Genomic DNA, 21,928 nt, shown 5'->3' with positions numbered 1-21,928 from the left:
TTGTTTTTAATACAAATCTTAATAGAAGTCTAAGGTTCTTTTTCCCCCCTTCTTTCAGAGAAGTATTCCAATGCAATGATGTATATCCAAACACCAACATTGTACTTATGCATAAGAATAAAAGTTTGTTCAATTTCACTATTAGCATAGTGCAGGCTGACCAAAAGGCAAGGAGTAAACTGCCCACAAAAATAATGGTCTAAAATAAGTTTTACCTGTTCAGTTTTAATAATGTAAAGTATTAATGTCAGTCATATGGGAATCTCTAAAACTTAAAGAAAAGGAGTACTTGTGGCACCTTAGAGACTAACCAATTTATTTGAGCATAAGCTTTCGTGAGCTACAGCTCACTTCATCTGTTACTCTGAAACCTCTAAAACTTAAGTTGTAGATTCACAGTTTCCTTTAGACGGTTGCATTTTTCCAATAGTTTCCAACAAATAAAAACCCAAAGGGAGCTGGTTCAGTTACAAAAAGTATTTTTCTCTTCGATCCTTGCTGGATCTATACGAAGACAACTTTCAATCTAATGACCTAAATTAAAGGAAGAGGACAATAAAAGTTCAAATGACGAGGTATCTTGAACAAACCTCGCTTCGGCAGGTTTCACATGAACTATGCAAATATAAGTTACCAACCAACATAAAGTCCCTTTAATCTTTGCTCCACTCTCTCAGACAGAGACAAACACCTACAAGATCTCTACCAAGCATTCTTAAAACTACAATACCCACCTGCTGAAGTGAAAAAACAGATTGACAGAGCCAGAAGAGTACCCAGAAGTCACCTATTACAGGACAAGCACAACAAAGAAAATAACAGAACGCCACTAGCCATCACCTTCAGCCCCCAACTAAAACCTCTCCAGCGCATCATCAAGGATCTACAACCTATCCTGAAGGACGACCCATCACTCTCACAGATCTTGGGAGACAGACCAGTCCTCGATTACAAGACAGCCCCCCAACCTGAAGCAAATACTCACCAGCGACCACACACCACACAACAAAAACACTAACCCAGGAACCTATCCTTGCAACAAAGCCCGATGCCAACTCTGTCCACATATTTATTCAAGTGACACCATCATAGGACCTAATCACATTAGCCACGCCATCAGGGGCTCGTTCGCCTGCACGTCTACCAATGTGATATATGCCATCATGTGCCAGCAATGCCCTTCTGCCATGTACATTGGCCAAACCGGACAGTCTCTACGCAAAAGAATAAATGGACACAAATCTGACATCAGGAATCATAACATTCAAAAACCGGTAGGAGAACACTTCAACCTCTCTGGCCACTCAGTAAAAGATTTAAGGGTGGCAATTTTGCAACAGAAAAGCTTCAAAAACAGACCCCAATGAGAAACTGCTGAGCTTGAATTAATATGCAAACTAGATACCATTAACTTGGGTTTGAATAGAGACTGGGAGTGGCTGGGTCATTACACATATTGAATCTATTTCCTTAAGTTTCAGAGTAGCAGCCGTGTTAGTCTGTATTCGCAAAAAGAAAAGAAGTACTTGTGGCACCTTAGAGACTAACCAATTTGAGCATAAGCTTTCGTGAGTCTCTAAGGTGCCACAAGTACTCCTTTTCTATTTCCTTAAGCTAAGTATCCTCACACCTTCTTGTCAACTGTCTAAATGGGCCATCTTGATTATTATTACAAAAGTTTTTTTCTCCTACTGATAATAGCTCATCATAACTAATTAGCTTCTCACACTTTGTATGGTAACTTCCAACTTATCTGTATATCTATATCACTATAAAAAGAACAGGAGTACTTGTGGCACCTTAGAGACTAACAAATTTATTTGAGCATAAGCTTTTGTGAGCTACAGCTACACTTCATCGTCTGATGATCTAGGCATACATAAACCATGTTTTGGATTAGATTTTTGGAATATCACACTAACAACATATGAAGCAGAGTATCTTGTATGCCTCATAAAGGTAAATGAGACAGCATATATTTTTAGATAATTTTTTTTTTAAGGCAACTTTTAATTCCAGAAAAAGTACTCAGCCTTGTTGTGCCTTAAAGTTACAACATTACATATCTGAAATGATATTCAAATCTCTCTACAAGTTTGATAACGTCCCTAATTTAAAATGTTTTTTAAAACTAGAAAAAATCCTTTTGCAAAAGCTTATTTTCATACACATTCAAAACAAAATATTCACGTTTAGGGGCAAATCTACACTTAAAATGCTGCATCGGCGCATCTGCACTGCTGTAGCACTTTAACGAAGACGTTCTATGTCCATGCTTGAGAGCTCTCCCATCGGATTAGTTAATCCACCTCCCCAGTTAGTGGTAGCTACATCTATCAGAGAAGCTCTCCTGTAAACATAGTGCTGTGTACGCTATGGGAGTGTACGGGAGGGATAGCTCACTGGTTTGAGCACTGGCCTGCTAAACTCAGGGTTGAGAGTTCAATCCTTGAGGGGGCCATTTAGGGATCTGGGGCAAAAAAATAAAAAAAGGGGATTGGTCCTGCTTTGAGCAGGGGGTTGGACTAGATGACCTTCTGAGATCCCTTCCAACCCTGACATCCTATGATTCCGTTGGAATAATTATGTCGCTCAGGGGTGTGGATTTTTCACATCCCTGAGAAATGCAGTTATAGGTCTGTAATGTACACCAGACCTAAACCACATTTACCTCTTAAAAGATGACCAACATAACTGAAAAAAAAAAACATAACTGAAAAAGTTGCAAGAAAGACTATAGAATCCTAGACTCACCAAACCAATGCAATTCTGAAGAAATAATATAAAATAGAAGACATTACTGTAGTCAAGATGACCTTTAACAGCTGATAATGGAATATTATATCGGCCATTTCAACAGCTAGTGTCTTCTGCAGATCGTCAAACACTCAACCACATATCTATAACAAAGCTACAAACCTTTAAAACAGGAAATTGTCCAAAAATACAATAATGGAAAGCTGCTCATCTTAATGACCAGTAGCACATTGGAGAAAGAGTTACATCTGTAAAAATTATTATACATTAAGCAGCAAAAGAACATTCTATTGGGGGGTCCTTTCTGTGGATCACTTCGTAAATATCCTCAATCCCTTAACAAAGGGGGAAAAACAAGTTCCTAGGATAAAAGTATAGGAATCAGAGTACACAAAAGAATGGGCAGTTACATGAGATTCACCAGTCTCAGGGCAGATCTACACGACCACTTAAGTCAATCTAACTTATGTTAGAAAAAGACACCTCTAGGAGTGACTTAAACAGCATCCACACTGGCACTAAGCGTCAGAGGGAGAGCATTCTCTCACAGACATAGCTTCCACCTCTCATGGAGGTGGAGTTATTATTCTGATGGGAGAGCGCTCTCCTGTCGGACCAGAGCGTCTTCACCAGATGCACTGCAGTTGCACCAATGTAGCCCTTCTAGTGTAGGCCTGCCCTCGGTGACCACAGCATTTAAAGCTTTAGTGAGTAAATAAGATATACCTGTTATATAACTCCACTTAATATTATAATTCTTTTTACATCATCAAGTGAACTAGCGGCTTTACAGACAGATTAGAAAAGAGAGATAGTAGCCCCATTGAAAAATGTACAAGCAAAACAATTTTAGAAAAGATGAAGGAAGTGACAGCAAACAATAGGATGGAAGGGGGGACAGTGGTTGCAAAAATATTATGCATTTACCTGTATTTAGGATTATATACATTTTCCTGTCAATATGTATATAAACATTTCTGCACTGTAAGAAAGCAAATTATTTATTCTTTTTTACTACACACTAGCCAAGTCTTGCTAGGATCTCTAAAGGTATGCTGAAAACAACAAAAAGAATTAGGCACTTAAAGGCATGTATTCTGGCAGTGAATTAAAGTACAAGCATTTTGTACAAGCATTAAAGTAGATTTACATTTTTCAACTAATGCCAAAGTTAACAGATACTATCATCATATTAACTCAAAATGAAACAAACCAAGACATACTAATTTAGAAATAAGAAGTCTATAAAACTAGTACCTCAGAAAGCTAATATTCTGGAGTATGTTAACAGGATTGTCATATGTAAGACACGAGCTGATTGTCCCACTCTACTCAGCACAAGTTAGACCTCAGCTGAAGTACTGTATCCAATTCTGGGAGCCACACTTTAGGAAACATGGACAAATTGGAGAGTCCACAGGACAGCAACAAAAACGATAAAAGATTTAGAAAACCTGACCTCTGAGGAAAGATAAAAAAACTGGGCATGTTTAATCTTGAGAAAAGACGACTTATCAGATCCCTGCTCAGTCTTTAAATATGTTAAGGGCTGTTATAAAAAGAGGACAGTGATCAATTGCTCTCCATGTCCATGTAGGACAAGTAAGGGGCGTAATCTGCAGCACAGAAGATTTAGGTTAGATATTAGGAAAAAATTTAACTATAAGAGTATAAGGCTTCCAAGGTAGATGGAGGAATCCCCATCATTGGAGATTTTAAAAAATGGATTAGACAAACACCTGTCAGGGATGGTCTAGATTTATTTGGCCCCGCCACATCATGGGAGGGGGCGGGGGGGGAGCGGCAGGCATGATGCATTCTCAAGGTCCCTTCCAGCCCTACACCTCTATGGGTATGTCTACACTACGAAATTAGGTCGAATTTATAGAAGTCTTTTTTTAGAAATCGGTTTTATATATTCGAGTGTGTGTCCCCCCACAGAAAATGCTCTAAGTGCATTAAGTGCATTAACTCGGCGGAGTGCTTCCGCAGTACCGAGGCTAGAGTCGACTTCCGGAGCGTTGCACTGTGGGTAGCTATCCCACAGTTCCCGCAGTCTCCGCTGCCCATTGGAATTCTGGGTTGAGATCCCAGTGCCTGATGGGGCTAAAACATTGTCACGGGTGGTTCTGGGTACCTATCGTCAGGCCTCCGTTCCCTCCCTCCCTCCATGAAAGCAAGCGCAGACAATCGTTTCGCGCCTTTTTTCCTGAGTTACCTGTGCAGACGCCATACCACGGCAAGCATGGAGCCCGCTCAGCTCACTGTCACCGTATGTCTCCTGGGTGCTGGCAGACGCGGTACTGCATTGTTACACAGCAGCAGCAACCCATTGCCTTGTGGCAGCAGACGGTGCAATAGGACTGGTAGCCGTCATCGTCATGTCCGAGGTGCTCCTGGTCGCCTGTGTGAGGTCGATCAGGAGCGCCTGGGCAGACATGGGCGCAGGGACTAAATTTGGAGTGACTTGATCAGGTCATTCTCTTTAGTCCTGCAGTCAGTCCTATTGAACCATCTTATGGTGAGCAGGCAGGCGATACGGATTGCTAGCAGTCCTATTGCATCATCTTCTGCCGGGCAGGCAAGAGATGAAGATGGCTAGCAGGCCTATTGTACCATCTTCTACCCAGCAGCCATGAGATGTGGATGGCATGCAGTCCTTCTGCACCGTCTGCTGCCAGCCAAAGATGTAAAAGATAGATGGAGTGTATCAAAACAACAAATAGACCAGATTTGTTTTGTACTCATTTGCAAACCTCCCCCCCCCGCCCCCCGTCTAGGGGACTCATTCCTCTAGGTCACAACACTGCAGTCACTCACAGAGAAGATGCAGTGAGGTAAATCTAGCCATGTATCAATCAGAGGCCAGAATAACCTCCTTGTTCCAATAAGAACAATAACTTAGATGCACCATTTCTTATTGGAACCCTCCGTAAAGTCCTGCCTGAAATATTCCTTGATGTAAAGCCACCCCCTTTGTTGATTTTAACTCCCTGTAAGCCAACCCTGTAAGCCGTGTCATCAGTTGCCCCTCCCTGCGTCAGAGCAACAGCAAACAATCGTGCATCTGAGTTGAGAGTGCTGTCCAGAGCAGTCACAATGGAGCACTCTGGGATAGCTCCCGGAGGCCAATACCGTCGAATTGGGTCCACAGTACCCCAAATTCGACCCGGCAAGGCCGATTTCAGCGCTAATCCACTTGTCAGGGGTGGAGTAAGGAAATCGATTTTAAGAGCCCTTTAAGTCGAAATAAAGGGCTTCATCGTGTGGACGGGTGCAGGTTTACATCGATTTAACGCTGCTAAATTCGACCTAAAGTCCTAATATAGACCAGGGCTATGATTCTATGAAAGACTGAAAAATAAGATGTCGCTAGGACTCATTTCTCATGACAGTTTAGTACTTGTTTGTTAGAAGCTGGAAAGAACCTTCATCTCTGCCAAATAACAGAACTTCTTGCAAGAACGTTAGATGATTCATGGTTTTATATGGAACAGTACAAAGATGTAGGATAGGAAGACAGATACCTAGCAGAAACTATACAGAATATACAAAAAATGAGAAGTACCCCAGAACTTTGGTTGTATCCAGTTAAGATGCCCCTTCTCTTTATTTCTCAAGGGACCAGACTTAACATATTGAAGCCCACAGTTACCTTACTCTTGTAAACTCTTGAAATCCAGTTTTCTTATTGTTTCATTCTTCAAAAAAGGTTGACAAAATGATAAAACTAAATCTCCTTGTGTGAACCACTTCAACCCCCATAATTTCCCACTGCTCTTTGAGAAAAAAGGTTTCAAACTGCAAACCACAAGTCACTCCACATGTTGTTGTGCACTCCATCAAAGAACCTTGTGCTGGCTTTTCAGGATCTCAAAGATCCCTGTCTTTAAATTTTGACTTTAATGTGAAATAATTTTTTCACAAGTTTATTACTCAAGTCCCAAAAGAGGACACCTACTTCAAGTTCTTGCTGATGCCCTTGAGGCAACTGTAAGCTCCTTTGGATGTATCCACCCATGTATTTTGGGGTACTAATTATTTGGCAGTCATCTTAGGGAACATATTTCAGAAACTGATTCAGGTGCTAAAGGAAGAATTTTCATACGGAGATCAAAACTGACAACTGTGGTCACATAACTCATGATGGACTTAGTCATCTTTGTGACTGAATTCTCTCACATTTCAAGGAGAGGATCTTTCACTTGAGGCTTTACAAGAGCTAGTAAGTGCGAGACTCAAAGCAGTAAAAACAACCCAGGATCTTATGCCTAAAGGCTTATGAACCTTTTCTTCAGAAAAATCCAGTCTATATGCATGAGGCTGCTATTTATTATATAGAAGCCAGAGCACCAGGCAATAGCAACCACCATTCACATGATGTCAATACTTAAACTCCACATAGTAGACCTAGTGATAAAGAATTGGCTCATTGTGGCAATGGACAAATTGAGAATCTGCTAGACCACTCTACAGACTTATTGAGTAAGAAGTAAAATGTAAGTTTTTTCACAATGAGTTTAATCAAAACAAGCCTACCGCACATGCGTGTCAAAGTATACTACAGGACTTGAAACAGATATGTATGAATGGTGATTTCCAGCTCCATTAGGCTATTCTTTACTGGCCAGAAGGGGAACTAGGAAGAAATCATCAGCACTCAAGACTGCACTAATGGAGAACTAGTCTAGTATTATTTTGTATGTTCAGATCTAGATTTCAAGCCAAGTGGACATTATTCACAATTACATTTTTATTTAGATTTAAAAATGATTACATATTGTTCTGACTCAGTCTTACTGGTGGCTGAAATGGTATTTTAGTTTATATTAAAATGAAGACAAAATCTAAAACATAAATTACACTAAAAACAAAACAGTTCAAATGACAAACCCTTGCTGAACAATCTGAAAAAACAGAACAGGCAGAAATCCAATAAGTTCCTGTGGGCAATTAGAGCAGCAGTAATTTGTAATTGTAAAAATATTTGCAAGAATGGGATTAAAACCCCAAAATTGTAACAACTATATTTGGAGTCAAACTGCCTTTGGATGGTGATCAAACTTTCTTCTCCCCATTTTGAGTGCACACTATTGTTATATTTAACTAGAGACACTATAATTAACGTGTACTGGAAATACTTATCTCCTAGTCTACATCACTTACTGAAGCACCCTTTTACTTATCGGTATTTCTATGGTGCTAGTCACCAAAGTATCTTTCTGCAGATGCTCAGCATATTGAAGATATTTTTAATGGAAAAATATGACCTGTGCTGCCCTGCATTTTACGCTGATGGGTAACAATGGTAATTCTAGAAAAGGGGTTCTCAAATTGTGCATTGGGACCCCAAAGTGGGTCACAACCCCTTTATAATGGGGTCACCAGTGGTGGTGTTAGACTTGCTGGGGCCTGGGGCTGAAGATGAAGCCCAAGCCCTATCACCTGGGGCCAAAGACTGAGCCCCACTGTCCGAGGCCAAAGTTAGAGGGTTTCAGCCATGGGTGGCAGGGCTCAGTTTACAGGCCCAACACCTGGGGCTGAAACCTTTGGACTTGGCCTTCCGCACCCCAGTGCTTGAGCTTTGCCCCCCGTCCCTCCTGCCCGAGCTGGTAGGGCTCGGGTGGGCTCAAGCTTTGGTCCCCCGTCCTGGGGTCATGTAGTACTTTTTGTTGTCAGAAGCGGTCGCGATGCAATGAAATTTGAGAACCCCTGTTCTAGAACATATATTTTTACTGAGAAAGCTGTTTATGTTTAAGGTACAACACCTCTTTTAGAGGAGATAACTGGCCTATTTACCTATAATCGTTATTTCTTAAGGTGACAGCTAGTTATTAGAATTGGATAACCATTAGACAGGTGATCAATTTCCTGTTTTGATTATTAGCAATACTATATAAGTTTTAGTGTGTGTCTCAGATGCTAACAAATGCTCTCTGTGGAAACTGGGTGTTTAACAATGGACAAAAACAATTAACAGTTTTCTGGCCTCAAAGGGTGACAGACTCGGCTTCAGAGTAATGATGTAGGCATCACTTATTCACTCCTGCCCAATCAGTATGTTTGGAGCACATGTAGAATATACACAATGCTTCCTGTGCTGCTTCCCATACATGGCCAGGAAGTGAATGAGGGTTAAAATCCCTTCAGAAAGGACTACTTTTTGTTTTCATCAACGTATATTTTTAAAGCCAACTAAATTTAAAGTGTGTTTTTCAGTTGTTTTTGTTTAAAACCAAAATCTATAACAATTTAATGATTTGCTTAGCACATTTATATTGCAGGGGAATGTGTTGTAGCCAGTTGCAGCAGAGACCAATTATACCCCCTTGTTATTTGGATAGCACTAACATCATACTTTGCTCTATGCAAAACAGTTCCCTGCTCCAAGGATCTTACCAAGAATGTACTCCATATGAAATATTCTTCCTGCATGTTATAAATTGGTCTCTGTTAATGCCAGTTAGTTTATGCAAGCAATTTTCCTGCCTTCTTACTCTCTTTGAAGCTTCTGTTAAAAAAGCAGCAGAAACAGCCTCAGACTTTCCATTTTGTTTATTAGATCATTAAATGAACTAGCCCAGTTTTCAAAGGGATTTTGTGGGGGGAAGGGAAGAGGTGGAGAAGAAAGGGATTTGATTCCTTGTCATCCTTTTCACAAGTAGGACTTCTACCAACCACAAATTCAAAACTCAAACACTTAATTACATATTGGTTTTGATGCAGATGTTTTACCAGCTGTAGTTTTTCACTTGTTGTAATTTTATGCAATATAAGGGTTTCTGATAGAAGGTGGGATTGCAGGGAAGGAAATCTTGCCCTCAAGGGGCTCCCTGTTTCTCAGGAAGCAGGGATGCAATTTCCTTCCTTGACACAGTCTTGTATGTGAAAAGTTAGTTATATTAGCACTAAACTGTGAAATAATCTCAATGAACTCATTAGTTTGACAACAGAATTTTCCCCTAAGCAGAAAAACCTATTAACATATGGGCTGTAAAGAAATAACTCCTACAAACTTTCAGTCAGTGGAGACTGGGAGAAAGACAGGCCAGTAAAACGCTGAGAATATACTCACAGCAGTAAAGAAAATAACCAGACTGTGCTGCATATGGGACTCCATGCGCTACTGTCCTGAAAGTTTGATTTATTCAGGTATTAACACTAAACACTTTTCAAGAAGACTGATGGCTTCAGATGCCTCTATATATCACAGAGGCCCAGAGCATTTACCAGATAGATTGCATCCCTAATCCACAGCAAAGAAGAGGCATACAGACCCTAGAGTACATACCCTGATTAACCACCATAAGCAGCTTAACCAAAATGCCATTATATATCAGTAATTATAAGTGTTTCAGAAACCCTGGGACCATTAACCAACACACTCGATACAAGGCAGATATTTTTGCAAGTGTTTAATAAGATTTGTTTTGAGCTCTAAAATTAGGTATTGTTTAAGAGGTTTTACTAATCAACTCTTACAGTGTAGCTATATCACATAAGGGGGAAAATCCAATAAGATTCTAGCAGGCTTTTTGCATATCCCAAACCATTTAGCATAATTACAAACCATCTCTAGAAGTGAAATTCCTAGCTGAAGGGAAAAACTAGATGGATGTTACTGCATTAGTTATAACCATTAAGAAAGTTATCAACTTTATAATTTGTCCCTCAGAAATGATGTAGTTAGGGTCAAAAGCTAAGTTTTTTCACCATTACAAGTTCAATATTTTAGGTAGAATTTAAAACCCTATGCATAATGGTTAGATATAACATACTGTTTTGTTTTTGGTGGAGAGAGTAATCACAAGTACTATTACACAAGAGAAATCTTCTACAGTTCAGAGTAAACTACTGTGTAATCAGGGCCCCATGCATTTCAGTTGCTGTGAAATTTAAAGCTAAATCAATACATTACTGTAAGTTTTGCAGCACTGGTTAAGTTTTCATTTAAAAAAAATAAAAAAATCTCTAGCTTCCATGACTGAAGGAAAATCTTCCAAATGTGAATCCTACATAGACTGATGAGTAGTTTCCAGAATCTGCTGACAGCAAAAAAAAAACAAACAGCTCAGAGATATGAACACTCCCAACTCATCTAAATCTGTGTCAATACTTATAAGACAATGAATATATTTTTAGAATCTGTATCACTAAAAGACATTTTAGCAGAAGCATCCAACTATAGTATTTAATCACAGAGTCTCAAACAGCTTCTCATGACTAGCTGTACAACCCCACCCCCACTCCTCCGCAATTTGCGATTAAGTTATCAGCATTCAAGACAAAATTTGTCTCATTGATAATTGAGGGACCACCTAAAATTAAATTTATATAGTAAATACCAAAGAATATTGTGCTGGTGGTATTATTCTTTCATATTTTAATTAAAGACCTCCACTTATTGTTTACTTGATGCTGTTGCAGTATTTTCAGTTTGCAGCACTGGAGAGAGCTTACTGAAAAAATTTAGGTCATGTTTCCATAGCGTACTGTACACAAGGCCCATGTACTCTAACGAAAAACAGTAGTGAGCTTTGGATCAGGCCCATAAAAGTTAATGAAAAGACTCAATTATTTCAGTGGACTTTGAATCAGGCCTTATGAGTGCAGAGGCACTATTAAAACTAATTAAATCTCACAACATTCTTACAGAGTAGTTTATTATTTTATAGAAAGAGAAAAAAGCTCTGTGTGACTCAGCTTGACTTACCTATGGTCACAAACAGAGCTCAGCAGATAAATAGAAAAAAAATTTGTCAGATTTTTCATTTTCCATTAATTATCCTCTAACAAATTGAGAAAATGAAGACTTTCTTAAAAGTAACTCTTGCGCTGCAAATCTGCAAAGAGCCCATGCAAATTTTTAATATTTAGTGATGTTGGCTACTTACACAAGACAAGTTTTATTATTTCTTTTCTGACTGGTGACTTATGTAACAACCCAAGAGAATTTTAAATAGTCAAATGAAAATCTGAAATTCACAATTTATACTATGCATTAGTTTTTCAATACAAAATCTGCTTCCAGTCATTAGTTTTAAAATCAGTTTTTTGCTAGCATTCATGTTCATGACATTTGTTTCTAGAATATTCACAGAAAGTGAATGCAAATGAGGCACAAAAAAGTCAAATACTTAAACTAGCTTAAAAATTCAAACCGATATTCAAAGTATTTTCAGCATTTGTCCAACTCTTCACATCGGAAGTCAAATGCAGAGCAAGGAACAGAACAAAGGGAATCTTCATTTTTAATTCTCTGCAGTACGCAATATGCAACACTATCTGATATTTCTTTGGCCAACACAGACCCAGAGTTAATCCCAGCTTGCTCTATAAAATTACCGAGGAGAATTGTTTCTGGTCCTTGCTTTCTCTTAACCTGTAACTACTACATAAACCCTAAGCAGGTGGTTAACTTAAGCACACAAGTAGCTCAATTAGCTTAAATGATACTATGCACATACTTAAAGTTAAACATGCTTTCTTGGATCAGGGCTGAAATTAATGCACACACTTCATATCTCAGCAAATCAAAATTCTTAAACTGAAAAGACAGAAAATAGAGCATAATCTCAAAGTTTTGTGAGACACACAGAAGAGGCCATTTATAATGGGTTTCCAAAATTGGTTCCTTAAATATAAAAAATGTATAGTTCTCATGTAATATGTAAATTAAGGTGTAAGATTATTAGATAATATCTTAAACGGTACATCAAAATATTTATATATGCATTTCTTTGTAAGGAGCACTCTGCATGATACTTGGGGTCAAAGGATGGATCTTGATTAGTTTATCTTGTGGGGGGGGAGTGGGAAGAGACAGGAAGAAACTATTAAATGTTAAATATTGTTTTCATCTCTTGTAAGCCTCTACTTATTATGTGTTTCAGTCTTTGTGGTTTATGGTAGGCCTATTCAGCCACAGATAGCATTCCAGAGGAGCATGCCATAGTGGACAATACTTCAAAATTAAAATCATCACTGATTAGTTTTAGTATTTAAAATATTACATTTGTAAATACAGAAATATCTCCATTACCCAACACTTTCACTGAACCCCTATTTCTAACCAATTTCCTACACATCTCCCTGTTCTATTGACTCCCCATTATATAAATATTCAGGATAACCATAAGGATTCTACTATTTTTAAAATGTTTTTCAAAATAATTATACAAGAACCAGTCACTGTTTCAGCATCTCAACTACATGACTGGTGCTGGTGTGTCAGTGATAGCTGCTGTTTTTCTGATACTTCTCAGCTGGAAATCCAATCTGATAACAGTTTGCAACAGAGGAATTGCAAGTCAGCATCTGAATGAATGGGAAATTTTCAGGAGATATCAAAGTTGTTATGAGGAAAGCTGTAATGAATTTTTTCTAAATAAATTCAACAGTGGTTTTTGAAAGTTCTTGCCTCCCATATGCACTCAATGCTGAACTGTATTTCTGGCATCGCAAACTAGGTCAGTCTATGAAGATGGCTGCTTTCTGTTAAAATACTGGATGTATAAATTAAAACATTTTAAAAAATTGAATAGATTTACATTTTACAGAAAGGTTCTAATTCCAGATAATAATGAAACTTTAGAGAGGTTACAGAGTAGCAGCCGTGTTAGTCTGTATTCGCAAAAAGAAAAGGAGTACTTGTGGCACCTTAGAGACTAACCAATTTATTTGAGCATAAGCTTTCGTGAGCTACAGCTGTAGCTCACGAAAGCTTATGCTCAAATAAATTGGTTAGTCTCTAAGGTGCCACAAGTACTCCTTTTCTTTTTACAGAGGTTAGCAACTCAACAGCATTTCATAGCAAATAGCCACGACCAATTTATTTTACACAAGTTGTTCCCTATGCACCTAACATTCTTTAATATTTTATATGAATAACTGTATATATGCAAACCCCTGATGGACATTATATTTGCCATTATATAATCCTCTCCCTTCTGGGTGAGGTCAAAAAGCACACACATCACTATCAGGCAGAATTGCTCCATTATCCTTTTTGGCAGAAGGGACTGTATTTTTTATTCTGTGTTTGTACAGCTCCTAGCACAATGGATTCCTGGTCTATGACTAGGGCTTCTCGGTGCTACTTCAATAACAAATAAATAATAATTACATGTCCAGGAAGATGACAAACATGATTCATGTAAATGTTGTAGGGGCCATCCCCAGAATATTGAATGGGTTTCCGTTGGAAATCTCAGTCTCTGCTCACTTTGAGGCGTTTTCAGGATTTTGCCAAAATTTGTATTTTAATTGCACTACATTTTTAAGTAGTTTATTTCACAATAGTTGTTATGAGGACTGAAGCACTTCAAATGGCCAACTTATATATATTCAGTTAACTCACTTACATCTCCCTCTCTCTCATTGCCACTTTATGATCTATTTTTTAATTCTTGAAAGCTCTGCTTAGATTTATCCAATTAACACGTGCTTACATCAACTGAAAGAGCGCATAAATCCACACATACAAACGCTACAGTTATACTGTGGAATCTACTAATTTTTACAAAAATGCTGCAAATAATATCAAAGAGCAAACACTTTTTCCTGCTAATAGCATCATGCAGTCATTCCAGTGTTTCTACAGCACATCCGTTACTGTGTTCCATCTATGCCCATGTGGCAGAGGCAAAAGGTAGGATGAGAATAGGGCGCTAGCTTTGTGGTTGATAACAGGATAAGTCTGTTTATGTAAAGGTATAGTATTAAAATCTTTTATACATACACATCTCTCAATATTTCTATTTTTAAAGTATGTGGATTTACACTAAAATACAGTGATGCACATCCAATACTTGACAATATACACTTCATATCAGACACTAGCAATAAAATACCAAAGCTAGAGAAATTAATGCACAACATAGTAGTTTAGTAGGCTACCTAAAGGTAATTTTTACTTTACACACACAATTGTGCTCCCCTCAATATTTATCAGAAAAGATAGCTGTTTGGGTATAACAGGACAGTAGCTGTCTAACTTTCTACAGTACTGGATTCAAAGCCAGTAATCCTGCAGATTTTTGAACCTATGATGTAGCCTGATTAGCTCAACTTCTTTGTGCGTTAGTTTTTGCACACTTACTCCATTTGTAAGAAAGAGATGCCTTACCTCGCCTCATATGAGAGTTATAAAGCTTATTTAATGAGTTTGTCAAGAGCTCAGAAATCCTCAAAAAGACCCTCCACAAAAGAGCAAACTATTCTATTCTTCTCTCCCACAATAGAGTACCTATACAGTCCACAAAATGACATAGCTTTTACCTTTCCTCAGAGTGTACCAGAAGCGTATTTATAAAGTATGTTTAGATGGTAAGCAGAGCCCAAACTAATTTCTTATGCATTTCCAAACAGTATTTCAGCTACTGACATACCTCTCTCCCTGGCCTCTGACAATGATTTGCTCTACGGAGTACCATTCATTGTCCCTGTCACAAGCAGCTGTCTGCCATCAAAGTGAAGAAAAAAATATATTGTGAGCCAACAGATGTCCCCCTTTATTCTCAGTATTCAGCTGGGGAACTGGAAACTGGGGAATGAAGTATCTGCTGAAGAGTGGAAGCAGAATAGATGGTGCTGGGAGTCCAGTTGCATGCATGTGGTACAGTAACAGATGCCCCTGGAAGCACAGAACCCTACTGCAACTGCATCACTGGCTCAGGCCTAATGCTGCCCTGACATTGTGCACCCTGCAATTATATGTTACTTTAACAGAAATGATCAAGAGCACATCTATTTAGATTCAAGGTTATACAGACATTATCTACAACTAAATTCCATCTCAATCTCTATTAAATACTTCCTGGAGCCTCATAATGAGGCTCTTCACATTTCTTCTACCTGTATGCCATTCAATCTAAATTACCTGTATTTGTCTCTAACAGCTATGAAACTGGGTGTAACTTTTATAAGGCATACTGTACACATGAACAGATTGCATGGAATACATTGCTGTGAGCTTAAGTGCTCTGTTTATTAAAATTGTATTCCCCACCTGTCATCTGAAGATTTTAAAGCACATTAATCAGCTTTATGTGGGAATTACCTCACCTGCCACAGAAATGCAGTCACTTCTGGGGTAGGACCTAACAGCTGTTTAATAGTGCACAGAAACACAACATAGCAGTCAGGAAGTGAAGCAAAATACCATCCCTATTTTAAAAGACTGTGGTGACTAAGTATCCATTACTACTTGGGGTTTAAAAGCCATGAATGCCTAAAACCACTTGGACTCAAGGCAGACAGAAATCACATTGCTATTACCCAACTTCCACAGCAAGAGTTTAGATTTTTTGCACCACCAGCAGAAGGAGAAAGAGAGAGAAGGGGAAGTAAAAGGCTACAGAGCACGCTGAAGACAGTAGCTATCGGCTATACGACCTGACCGAAAGCGAAGTGTCATCTTCATCATTAGTTTAGGACCGTGACTACCTCGGCAGGCAGCTCTGGCTAGGGCGGAACCCGTGAGGAGTCAGTCTGAAATCAGCATCCTCACGGGGGAAGGGTTGCGTGGGGCAGAGTAGCGAGGCGAGGGGATGCAGGAGGGCAGGGATTCAGAGCAGGTAAGGCAGGACCAAGCGGACCGAGGCACTCTGCAGACGAATGTCCTTGGGACCGGCGCTGAGACCAGCCCCAGGAAGGGCGAGTCCGGGTGCCCCGAGAGCAGAGCGCAGGGGGGATTCGGGGCCCCGCTGGGGAGGGCCTGGAGCCTAGCGGGGAGCCCCGAGAAAGGGGTGGAGGGACCTGGGGGAGCCCTAGAGCACGGAGGCAGCGAGCGGGCAAGCGGAGAGGCGCCCTGGGTGAGGAGCGGAGCGGGGCAGCCCCAGGAGGGGGCCTGGGGCAGCCCTGGGGTGGAGGGAAGGCCCCAGGAAGGGGAGGAGGCAGTGCGGGGGCTGGAGCTGAGGAGGCCAGGCGGAGCGGGACCCGGGTGGGGGGTGACGGGTCCGGCAGAGGGGCCCGGGACAGGGGCAGGGGGGCTGGCCCCCAGGCTCCCTCGCACCAAGCGGCTCCCGGCCCAGCTCCCTTTGTTACAGCAGCCCGAGCCCCGGGAACAAAGGGCGGGCGGGAGCGGGGCCCCGGGCCCGCGGTGCTCACCTGGGTGCGGGGCCAGAGCGGCCCGGGGCAGGCGAAGGGGCGGCGGGCTCCCGGCGGGACGGGTGGCGGCGGCAGGCGCGGGGGCCTGATCCGGAGCCGCGGCAGAGAGAAAGCGAGCGCGAGCGGCCGCCTCCTCCGTCGTGACTCACCGCGGCGGCCCAGCGAGGGAGGCGCCTGGGCGGCTCCGGGGGAGGGACCCGCCGCGTCCCAGCGCCCAGGGCAGCGGTGGCGCCTCAGGCACAACCCGAGGGGGCGGGGCAGAGGGCGGCCTCCCAACCTGGGGGTGGGGCCATGGTGACATCGGAGGAGGAGTTAGAGCCATAGGGAAGGGAGGGGCCAGAGAGGTGGAAAGGGGTGTGGCCACGTTTGGGGTGGAGCTAGAGTCAAGGGGCGGGACCAAGTAACGGGCGGGACCAAGTAACGGGCGGGGGCAAAATGAGTTTAAACCCAGGGGAAGGGGGGAGCCCAGCATAGGGAATAGCCAGAGGACGAGGAGTGGGATTAAAACGAAGAGGGGAGGGCAGAAAGGAGTGGGGGTGAGAGCGGCCAAATAACCAGTGGGAGGAGTTAAAAGGTAGGGGGGTGGCTAGCTGGCTGAGAAGGGGGTGGGGGGCTCGAACGAGGACAAAGGGTGTGGTCCCTGATTCAGCAGGAGGAGCCAGCGAGGAGGAGGTGTGGCCAACAAACCTAGGGAAGAGTCCCCCTGGGAAAGGGAAGGGAGGCAAAAGCAGTGGGGAGGAGAAGGGTAAGAACTGGGGCTTAGGGAAGGAAGAACAGGAGTGGACTAAACACAGGCTCATTGCAAGGCTGCTAGCACAGGGAGGAATCCACTGATACTGTCATTTAAGCTTCTTGCTGAAAGGTTAGTACTGTTAGCAGAGTTGGCTCTAAGTCCAAGTCCTGGTATGAAGTTAGATGCCCACCTTGTTAGGACAGATGTTATGAATCAGACTCTGACATTATAAAGCAGTGCCAGGCGATGTGGTGTACTCATCCTCGCCTTCCCTCTAGCCATCCTACTCAGCTGGATGTGGCTGTGCTATTACTAGGGCCCTACCAAATTCACAGTCCATTTTGGTCAATTTCACTGTCACTGGATTTTAAAAATTGTTAATTTCATTATTTCAGCTATTTAAATATGAAATTTCAGTGTTCTAATGATAGGGAGTTGTGACCCAAAAAGGAGTTGTGTGTGGGGGGGGGGGTCGCAAGGTTATTGTAGCGGGGGAGGTTGCAGTACTGCTACCCTTACTTCTGCACTGCTGCTGCTGGCAACGGCGTTGCCTTCAGAGCTGGACAGCAGTGGCTGATGGCTGGTAGGTCAGCTCTGAAGGCAGAGCTGCCGCCAGCAGCAGCACAGAAGTAAGGATGGCATGGCATGGCATGGTATGGGATTGCCACCTTTACTTCTGCACTGCTGCCTGCACAGCTGGGCCCTCAGTCAGCAGCAGCCACTCTCCAGCCACCCAGCTCTGAAGGCAGCAGCGCAGCAGTAAGGGTGGCATGGTATTGCCATGCTTACTTCTGTGCTGCTGCGGGTGGGGCATTGTCCTCAGAGCTGGGCGCATTGCCTTCAGAGCTGGCGCCAGTCACTGCTCTCCAGCCACCCAGCTCTAAAGGCAGCGTAGAAGTAAGGGTGGCTATACCGTGACCCCTCTAAAATAACCTTGCCACCCCCCTGCAACCCCCTTTTGGGTCAGAACCCCCAACTGAGAAATGCTGGTCTCCCTCATAAAATCTGTATAGTATAGGGTAAAAGCATACAAAAGACGATATTTCATGGTCCATGCATGTTTTTCATGGCCATGAATCTGGTGGGGCCTTAGCTATTACAGTATCTCCAGCCCAGTATTAAAACACATTCCACTACGACTAAATTACAGACACCATAACCAGCTATGTTCTAACCCTGCCAAGGAGCTGATATATTAAGAATGCCCAGATTATTGTGACATTCAAGTAATATGTCTTTTTTGCAAATCTATGAGAAATTGCTTTTATGAGCACAGATGCCACAACCTTCAACTCCTATAATTTTAGGAAGAAGTCACGTATGGCCCTTGAGACATTCTGAAGCAGCTACGACATAAAGTCAAAAGTCAAATCTCATGCCTTGGGAAAATTATGTTTCCAAATAAATATGGCACAAGCTTAAACTACTAACAGACTACTGTAGGAGTTCATGTCCAACTGTTCATGCAGCCAGAATGACAGAATCCTTTAGCGCTACAAAAGGTGTCAATCACTGGGATGCATAGTTTAATGAAAATTGTTAACTGATATTTTTTCAATAAAAGTAGGGTGGAGATTTTGACTGATGAGAGAAGTTAACACAAAACTGGAACACAAAAATCTCAGTTCTAACACTCTGAGACTGGCTCTGACATGGATTTCTTTTGTGGTCAAGTTGCTTACTTACCTTCCACAAAAGGAGTTGGGGGAACAATGAGTTAAGGCTCAGTGCTCAAAGGTATTTAGGTGCCCAATTCCCATTGAAATAATTGAGGATCTGGGTCTAAGCATTTATAAAATGATTGAGATGAAAAGGGTTAAGTGTTACTTAGTAAATATATCTTTATTCTATTTTATATTTTATCTCAATTACATAAAAATAGTCAGAGCAATGAAATGAGTGGCCCATCCTTTGGTAGTTTATTTAATGACATCAAAGCCTAATGCTACTGAAATCTGTACCCCACTGCCAGTTAATGAAGGTCTTAACATGAAAGCTCTTCCAAAGAGCAAACCCAAGCTGCAGACAGGAACAGGAATGGTGAAAACATGATGTGTTCTGAGATTATTACCAGCACATAGACACTGCACAGCAGACAGTAATGATTATTAATTATTTAAGAAAAGAATATGAGAGCACCAGCAAAAGCTGGAAAGAAAAATGCGGAAGCAGCGCTCTGGGATCCTCCAGTTAGAATAACGTTAATTAGCACAATACATGAGTCTGAGGGAAAGATCCAAAAGTACTTTATGGTAGTGAGGAGTTAGAAGCTCCACAATGAAACAATTTTCTCATTTGTAATAGGATGGATTTGCTTCTGAAGGCATTATGGGCAAAGTGTAATTTAAAAATAAAATACTGTACTGGCTCTAGTTTACCTAGCATTTGATTGCTTGGTTGTGTAACATATCCTATAGCAATTTTATATAGTATCATTGTAGCGCACAGGTTGAAATGCATACCTCTAGAAAGCTTTTTAGTGAGGGATCTGTATTTTGGGGACCTTTTGGGAATTCTTGAGGTCCTCTTCTTAAAATGAGGGGTTCAAAACAATTCAGTCTCTTCTCCCCTACTATCTCCAACAACAATTTTGAGTTTTGGGATCACTTTGTTTTACAGGTTTTAAGATCTTACAGACTTTTGCTACTAGGCAACTTACCAATTTACCATTCTATTATTTGTAAAGCGCAAGACAGGCAATCAGGAGACCAGGTTTCTCTTGCCAGCTCTGCCACTCACTTTGGCAAGTCATTTAGGGCCTGATTTTCAGAAGTGCTAAGCACCTACAACTCCACCCAGACTATGGAAGATATGGATGCTCTGTGCCTCTGAAAACCAGTCTCAATGGTTGCCTTGGTTTCTCCATCCACAAAATGGGGATAATAAAGTTTATCAGTATTGGAAGGATGTTGTGATGCTTAATTCTCGAAAGCAGCATTTCTCAAACTGGGGTCCACAGACCCCTGGGGGTCCCTGAGGGTACTCCAGGGGGTCCACAGGCCAAGCTGATCAACTCCTCCCTGCCTCCCAGCGCCAAACAGGGAGATTTTAGGTGCTAAAAGTCTGATGCAGTGGGGCTAAGGCAGGCTTCCTACCTGCCCTGGCTCTGCACCGCTCCCGGAAGTGGCCAGCATGTCCCTGCAGCCCTTGTGGGGGGTCAAGGGGGTCTCTCTGTGCTGACCCTGCAGCTCCCATTCGCTGGGAACTGCACCCAATGGGAGCTGTGGGGGCAGTGCCTGCGGGCAGGGGCAACGCACGGAGACCCCCTGTCCTCCCGCCAGAGGGATGTGCTGATCACTTTCAGGAGCTGCCCAAGGTAAGCACCACCCAACCAGACTCTCTCCCACAGCCCACACTCAAACTCCCTCCCAGAGCCCACACCCCCACCTGCACCCTAGCCTCCTGCCCCAGCCTGGTGAAAGTGAGTGAGGGTGGAGGAGAGCGAGCGACAGAGGGAGGGGGGATGGAGTGAGCAGGGGGCGGGGTCCCAGATAAGGGGCACTCACTGAACTGGTTTTATGATGTCGACTGGAGAGCTCTCTCCTATCAACATAATACAGCTACGTTAGCACTATTCCACCAGCACAGCTGAATCGGTGCTACTGTAAGCGTGTAAGTGTAGACATGGCCTTAGTTGTTGTCATAGCATATCAAGCTGTAGATTACATGGATTTTTCAGAATACCTCCCAGTCTCTTCTCTTTACTGCTCAGCTTGACGATGATGGTTTCTGTTTAGACATAGCTGCTGTTGGGTTCGAGGGAGCTATGGCTTCTTCCAACAGTGTAGCCCCTCTGTCCCCCTGCCTGATATGGAACAAATAGTCTCTGCTTCAATCAGCTCTTTTCAGACTTCCAATTCTACCTTAATCTGCTTTAAAATTCATTTATGATTCCTTCATAGTCCAGCTGCCTCTACACTCCAAGCCCCTCTGTGTCTGTTGGCATTTCCCCTCATTATGAGCTCCTTCAGTGTCTGTACACAAATGAATCCTGCTTTCATTATCACTCTGACCAAGCAATGTATAACAATAATAGAAAACTGGGCTCCTTTCAAAAATTCCTATGGTACCCTACTAGGAACCTATTTTAAATCTGAAACCTTTTTACTTATGACCATTGCTTATGTTTGAGATTTAGTCTGACAATATTTCAGCTGTTTAACTTTAGCCTCTGATGTAAAACACAGTCCAGTGCTTCCTGAAAATCATGTGGTTAATTAATAAATTTTAATTTCCTTCTTTGGGGACATTATTGTAGCCAAGCTGGGATCAAGAGTGATCTCAGAATTTTTCATGACCAGTGGCTAGCAGAGTTCTGGCATTGCCTCT

At 41.9% G+C, this 21,928-nt stretch overlaps 1 protein-coding gene across 3 annotated transcripts in view; it reads right to left on the bottom strand.

Annotated features, from left to right (window-relative positions):
* Positions 1–17,096, bottom strand: part of CTNNBIP1 (catenin beta interacting protein 1) — a 63,897-nt gene extending 46,801 nt beyond the window's left edge. The window contains exons 1-2 of one of the 3 annotated variants that reach the window (XM_037881479.2): positions 16,867–17,075; positions 15,147–15,217 (exon numbers count right to left, since the gene is read on the bottom strand). The gene's annotated coding sequence lies outside the window, so the exon portion shown is untranslated. Of the gene's footprint in view, positions 1–15,146; positions 15,218–16,866 lie in introns of all 3 variants that reach the window. The other 2 variants (XM_037881478.2, XM_043531599.1) reach the window with 2 other exon arrangements.
* Between the last annotated feature and the right edge of the window lie 4,832 nt (positions 17,097–21,928).

The sequence above is a fragment of the Chelonia mydas genome, chromosome 18, assembly GCF_015237465.2.
Source record: "Chelonia mydas isolate rCheMyd1 chromosome 18, rCheMyd1.pri.v2, whole genome shotgun sequence".
NCBI classification, from domain to species: domain Eukaryota; kingdom Metazoa; phylum Chordata; order Testudines; family Cheloniidae; genus Chelonia; species Chelonia mydas.
The sequence above is the reverse complement of the archived record's forward strand: the minus strand, read 5'-3'. Positions and strand labels throughout refer to the sequence as shown.